This window comes from Eulemur rufifrons, chromosome 5 (assembly GCF_041146395.1).
Source record: "Eulemur rufifrons isolate Redbay chromosome 5, OSU_ERuf_1, whole genome shotgun sequence".
In the NCBI taxonomy this organism is placed as follows: Eukaryota; Metazoa; Chordata; class Mammalia; order Primates; family Lemuridae; genus Eulemur; species Eulemur rufifrons.
The window spans coordinates 5,853,542-5,859,541 of record NC_090987.1 but is presented as its reverse complement, the minus strand read 5'-3'; the positions used below and the strand labels follow the sequence as shown (position 1 = coordinate 5,859,541).

At 48.8% G+C, this 6,000-nt stretch overlaps 1 protein-coding gene across 1 annotated transcript in view; it reads left to right on the top strand.

The window, feature by feature from the left end:
* The first annotated feature begins 1,105 nt into the window (after positions 1-1,105).
* Positions 1,106-6,000, top strand: part of SOCS6 (suppressor of cytokine signaling 6) — a 33,963-nt gene continuing 29,068 nt past the window's right edge. The window contains exon 1 of the mRNA XM_069467874.1: positions 1,106-1,296. The gene's annotated coding sequence lies outside the window, so the exon portion shown is untranslated. The remainder of the gene's footprint in view (positions 1,297-6,000) is intronic.

The window sequence follows — 6,000 nt, the reverse complement described above, 5'->3', positions numbered from 1 at the left end:
GGAAACAAGATCAATTACTGTTATTTAACTTTTTTTTTTTAACTAATAGCTTTATTGAGATATAATTCAGGTATAAATTCACACGAGCAAATTTTAAGACTTTTTTCCCTAGCCTTATTTCTTTGTACTTTCAGTTTTCTTTTAAAAAGGTCCATACTATTCAAGAAACACAAGTTTTAAAGTCCACAACAATTCTAAAGCTAGATTTGAACATTTATCTTCCCCTCTTCCAGCTTTATTGAGGTTACTAATGATATTCACCTTTAATCATTTTTCATCAAAAGAGAAATAAAAATTTTCTTGCTGATTCTCATGGGCAAAAATCACATTTTCTGGTACTGCTATGCATTAGTACCACAATCAGCCAATTTCTAAAGAAATGCGTCGAGTTACCAACGTACAAATTTCTATCACACTACCTCGGAATTCAGTGGCACAAACAATAGTAAACTATTAATTACTTGTATAAAACTTCACTAAAAATGACCCTTCTAAAGGTAAAAGTAGATAGCTGGAAACAAGAAATACTTTTTTTTTTAAGAGCAATTTTCACGATTCTGCTAGAGAAGGTGCGGAGAAGGCTTCCCCCCTCGTGGCTCCGCACAGGATGCGAGCGCGGCTGTCCTCGGTCCCGCCCTCCCTGCGGGACAGGCCGGGGTCCCCCGCGAGCTGAGTGGACCTCGGCAGTGCGAGGGTCCTGCCGCCGGCCGCAGGGGCGAGGGGACGGCGGGGGCCGAGCAAGTCCGAGGGGCCAGAGGGCCGAGGAGAGTTTCCTTTCGGCGTTAGCCAAGGCCACCCCAAGAAGGGGGGGCACAAAAGCGAGAACTAGTACAAGAGCAGCGGCTGGGCGCCAAAGACCGGCCGCCCGCGGGCACCGGCGGTGGGACGCCGGGCGGGGACGCGGCTGGAACCCCGCCCCCAGCCCGGATCCGGCAGCGCGCCCCGCCCGCCCCACGACCCCCGGCCTAGCGACCCCCCATCCCCACCCCAGCGCCTGGACACCGCCCCCCGCCCCCCACGTGCCCGCCCCGCGCGGCCCCCGCGCCCCCGCCCCGCCCCGCCCGCTTCGCGCCCTGACGCCCCGCCTGCGCCGCGGGCCCGAGGAGTGGGCGCGGGGCGGCCCGCTCGGCTCCTCCGCACCCGCTCTCCACTCGGGCCGAGGCGCCGCGGCCGCGCGCCCCTCCTGGAGGAGAAGGAGGAAGGAGGCGGGAGGAGGAGTTGCCAGAGAGCGACGAGAGGACTGGCGCGGCAGTCGCGCCGGCGCTGGGCGAGGAAGCGGAGCAGGGCCGCCGCCGGGTGAGCGTCTGAGGAGCCCGAGTAGGAGGCAGGGTCTGGGTTTCGCTTTCGGCCTCCCTTTTCTCCGTAGCCCCAGTGCTTGGCCACGAGGCTTGTTTGCCTCTGGGGGGCGGGGGTCGGATCCGGCGCGGGCTGGGCCGGGGAGGCCGCCGGGCGCGGGGCTGCAGCGGAGAGTCTGGGTCAGCGCGAGGCCCTGCGCCGGCTCGGCGGGTCCGCGGGCGGGGGCCGGAGGCCAGAGTCGGGGCGGGGAAACGAGCGGCGGCCGGGCCGGGGGAGCGGCGGTCCGTGGAGGGCCGAGGCCTGCGCGGCCGCGGGCGGCACTTCCCGACCCCTCGGCCTCTGCGGCCGCGGCGCGCCGGGCCGAGGCCGCCGCCTTTGTTGCCCGCAGCTCGTCCGGGAGAGGCCGGGGCTCGGCGAGGCCTGGGCGGCGGCGCGGGGCCTGCACCGCTCTGCCCTCCACCCCCGCCTCAGACCTGCCGGGCTCGGGGTCCGGGGGCGCGGGGAGGCCGCAGGCGCGAGACGGGCCCGGGGCTGCGGCGCGGGGAATCGGCGGGGACTCCGCCGCGGCCCTCGCCCCACCGTGAGGTCGTGTTGGGGACGATGTTTAAAGTGCTGGCCGGGACTCTAGTCTGTTCTACATGTGAGGGTGCTGCCGGATAGCCTTTACTTACACGGTTCTGGGAAATGTAGGATGGTGGAATTTTAAACTGCTCTTGGAACCGAGACAGGCCTTAATTTTCAATTGGCTTCAGGAGTTGGCAACTTCAGGTACACCATTGTGGCTCATGTAGCAGAACTATTGACGTTTCTCAGTGGCAGGTCCTGGCACAAAACTTGGAATGTGTGCAGTAATGTGTATGCGAATTTAACGTTTAGTCGGAATGTGAAATTTGGGTTTCCCATCCCCACTCTTTGGAATCAAGGGCCAGGTGGGAGCATGATGTAGAACTCAGGTTTCCGGTAGTGAGATAAATAACATCGAATTCAGTCCAGCAGATACTTCTTGCACAGCTACCCACATGAGGCAACATGCTGCTGTGCACCAGGATGGAGAAAATACAAATTACAGTAATAACGTGAGTTAAAACACTGTAAACGTTTCCTAAATACGTTTTTAATTTACTGTCTTCTTGGAATAAAGATACGTTTGTAATCAAACAAAAGTAAACTTCTGTCTCAAGATGAAATGTCTGACATGTTCTCAACCATAGTAGGCAGCAATTTATTTTGCCTTTTTTTTTAATGCCACCAACTCACAACATGAAATCCGCTTAGCTTATTTGAATGAATGAATTTTAAATGGAATATTTAGTGCTGTGGAGAGTCAGCCTTATTTAAAAACCTAAATGGCATTTCTTACCAGTTTTCACAAAACCCAAAACAAGTAGTCTGTGATGCTTTCCCCTGTGCTAATTTCTCCTCATCCTGCATGCGTGGATATGGTGAGGTTCCATATCCGTGCCTGCTCTAAACAAAATATGTGACCTTAGCCCTTCGATCCCATCACCCTCCCTAATCCTTTCGTGTTGTCTTGGAGGAAGCTGGCTCGTGGACAGTGGACTTGATAAGGTAGAATAATTTATTATCTGGAGTTTGGCAAGTGCTTTCCACTTTGTGGCCTGGGTAAGGATCAGCCAGGTTATTCACCAGGATTTTTGCTCTAAAATTTTTAGGACTTCATTCAGCATCTCTTTTGAAACACTTTCTCTCTTTTATTTTTATTATTATCTTTTTAAATACTCTCTGAATTGGTAGCAAGTCCGTGGCCTTGCCACTTTCCCTTATAGTGGAAGGCAGGCTGGCCTTAAACACTGCCTCCCCCCCAAGGGCAAACCCTCAGTGCGTCACTTGATGCCCTCTCTTGGCAGGCCACCTGCAGGGAGTGGCAGGGAAGGGATTTGGGTGCCACTGACTGGGGTGTCGGGTGGAAAAGCTCTGCTGTACTGACTGGATTTCTAGTCATTTCGCTTTCCTGTGTTTTTCTCCAGTCTTGCTTTGGAGCTGAAAAGTTATTCTTTTTAACGTTCCTCTTTTTTTTTTTTTTTTTGAGACAGAGTCTCACTCTGTTGCCCTGGCTAGAGTGCCATGGCATCAGCCTAGCTCACAGCAACCTCAAACTCCTGGGCTCAAGCAATCCTACTGCCTCAGAGTAGCTGGGACTACAGGCATGTGCCACCATGCCCGGCTAATTTTTTCTATATATTTTTAGTTGTCCGGTTAAGTTCTTTCTATTGTTTAATAGAGACGGGGTCTCGCTCTTGCTCAGGCTGGTCTCGAACTCCTGACCTCGAGCGATCCACCCGCCTCAGCCTCCCAGAGTGCTAGGATTAAAAGCATGAGCCACCGCGCGCCCGGCCCCAGGCTGGTCTTGAACTCCTGACCTCAAGTGATTCTCCAGCCTGTAATCCTAGCACTCTGGGAGGCTGAGGAGGAATGATGGCTCGAGGTCAGGAGTTCGAGACCAGCCTGAGCAAGAGCGAGACCCCCGTCTCTACTAAAAATAGAAAGAAATGATCTGGACAGCTAAAAATATATATAGAAAAAAATTATCGGGGCATGGTGGCACATGTCTGTAGTCCCAGCTACTCAGGAGGCTGAGGCAAGAGAATCGGTTGAGCCCAGGAGTTTGAGGTTGCTGTGAGCTAGGCTGACGCCATGGCACTCTAGCCTGGGCAACACAGCAGAGCGAGACTCTGTCTCAAAAAAAAAGTTTTGACTTGATATTTTCAATTTATGATGGGTTTATTGGGAGGTAACCCTGTTGTTAAGTTGAGGAGCACCTGTACTCTGAAAAAGGGGGAAATGTTACGCCCATTTCTGAATTTGTGGCAATTACTGTTATTGTCTCTGATAAATATGCTATCATGAGAAATGGGATGATACACAGTTACATATAATCTAGTGTAGCTAATGGATATGTATACACCATATTTTAATGCTTAATAAGGGCAGGTAAGTAAATGAGCTAGAGGTAAGAAGGTCACCTTTTGCCATTTTCTGTTTGTTGCATCCTTTATAGGAAGTGAAGATTGTCTATTTTAGCTCTTTGTCCTCATCCCTGACCTCTTCCAGTTCTGGAAATGGCACTTACATCTTTGGTGTCTGAGTACTTTTGTAAAATTATTCCTTTTACAAAGAAGAAATATCTAATACCAGCATATGTCATAAAAAGGAGAAACTTTTTTATATGATTAGATTGATCAAAATATTCGGGTATTAAAAGAGAAACAACAATGGAACATGTTTTATATTGTTTTGAGAGTGAAATTGTCACTAGTGTTTTAACGGGTAATTTAATATGTTCGGCATGTTGATTTAGCTAGTAAGTAGTGAAGGCTTTAAGACTGAGGGCATCTTTACTTAAACTGACTTCAGGGTTTTCACTGATCCACACAAACATTAGATTTTACTTCATTGGGACAATTGTTTTTAGGTGGCTGTTGGTCTTGTTGATGTTTCAAGAATAGACATACTTAGGTAAAGTCATTTAAGAGTTCACTTCCCCCATTGCACAGAGGATATTTTGGAGGTGTTCGAGCATGCATTTACTAGCTCTGTGACCCTGAATGGGTTTTATATCCCCTCTGAGTCTTATTGCTCATATGGGGCTAAAATGGAGATAATAATCCATCTCAGAGTTGTAGGGAGTATATATTTTATTTAAAGTAAAATCCAAACTCTTTACCATCAACCATAAGATTTCTGCCTAGTTCTGAAATGCCGTTTCATTTCAGCCTAGTTCTACAGCTCATCTTGAATGACCTGCTTGGCCTTACTGCAGAGTTATGGCCTTGCCTTTTTCTTCCTCAACATTTTAAGCTGCTTCCTGCACCTCTCCCACCATTGATGTGGTAGTTCTGTTTGCCTACATGTCCTTCAGTGGTTCTCCCAGTGGTTGATTCATTCTTAGCTCTTTAACACCACGCCACCACCTCGGAGAAGCCTTCCTTGACTACCTTATAGCTCCTTCATTAATCCCAAGTAATCAACTGGTAAGTTTCCTTCATCACATTTATTATAGCCTGGTTCATTTCCCCCTCCCCTCCTGTATAAGTTCCATGATACCAGAATGCCTACTGTGGTCTTTCTCTTTTGTATCCCTAACACATCCGCCAGGCCTGGCCACCGAGTAGGGATGTGGTGTTTAAAAAACTACTTGTAGTTTCATATTGTTATCTGTACATTAAAGGCAAAGACGTGCTGTATAGATCTTAGAAAGCTGTTGGTGTTTTGTGTTGTTTATCCCTGCTGGAGCTGATCTGCTAGCAGAATAAATCACAGTGCTAATAAAACCAAAGTCCTTGTAATTACATGACCCAAACTGCTCCACATTTAGAACTGTCTACCTGTAGAGCCATAATGTGTGTCTGAGTTGACTCATGTACCAGACTGACTTATAGTGTAGATGCACAAATCTTCATCACTTCTGGAAGTATAGTTATTTATAGTGTGTGGAAAGTAACCATTCCAAAGCACATTTCCCTTAGTATTAGCTTACGTAGCTTAGTAAAATAAAAGCTCTGTTATGTGGAACCTCCTGGCATCTTCAGCTTTCTGATGTAGAATTAAGCAAGAAGGAAAAACTCATTTGAAATTAGAAAAGCCAGAGACCTAGAAGACTTCAGTAGTAACTAATGAAGGTAGTCTCTCATGGGGATGCAGATATCTAGGTTTTTGTTGTTGTGGGTTTTTTTTTTTTTTTTT